This window comes from Maniola jurtina, chromosome 4 (assembly GCF_905333055.1).
Source record: "Maniola jurtina chromosome 4, ilManJurt1.1, whole genome shotgun sequence".
NCBI lineage: Eukaryota > Metazoa > Arthropoda > Insecta > Lepidoptera > Nymphalidae > Maniola > Maniola jurtina.
The window spans coordinates 16,645,752-16,646,342 of NC_060032.1; positions in this window are offsets into that span (position 1 = coordinate 16,645,752).

The following is a 591-nucleotide window of genomic DNA, read 5'->3' on the forward strand; positions in this document are numbered from 1 at the left end:
CTTTACTACTGATATAATATCCGCTAGTACAACGTCAACGGGGTAGTGTAAAGGTACCCCAGTCAATGTATTTAAATGTATAAATTTGATAATTAAATATTTAATAGTCGCTTACAATAGTTAAGTCAATAAGCTTAATAAAGGTTCCAATGAATAAGTGGTGTATAGGGCCTGTAGTCAAAATTAAAATTAAACTTAAAACTTAAAGCTACTTTTAACAAACTAAACCAGATTTGAAAAAGTTAGAGGTGTAAAAAGCCTCCAGCTGTCAAAAACCTATTACTAACTTATTTAAAGTACTAACTATCAGTGTACAATCAATCTGGTCCAATGAATCTTGTTAATGGTCAACACAAACTAGCCTCCATAAGGTTTGTACATCAAAAAGAATCGTCCTTTACACAATGAAAAAATTTGTGTAGTCGGAATTGGTTTTGACAGAGATATTTTTGGGTGTAAAAGGCCCAACAGTCAAAAGATAGCCTAAGATACTTATAACTAACTAAATTTAAAACCTACTTCTAACTTATTTAAAGTACTGACTAACTAGCAGTGTGCAGTCTACTCAGTTAAATAACTTAAAATTAATAG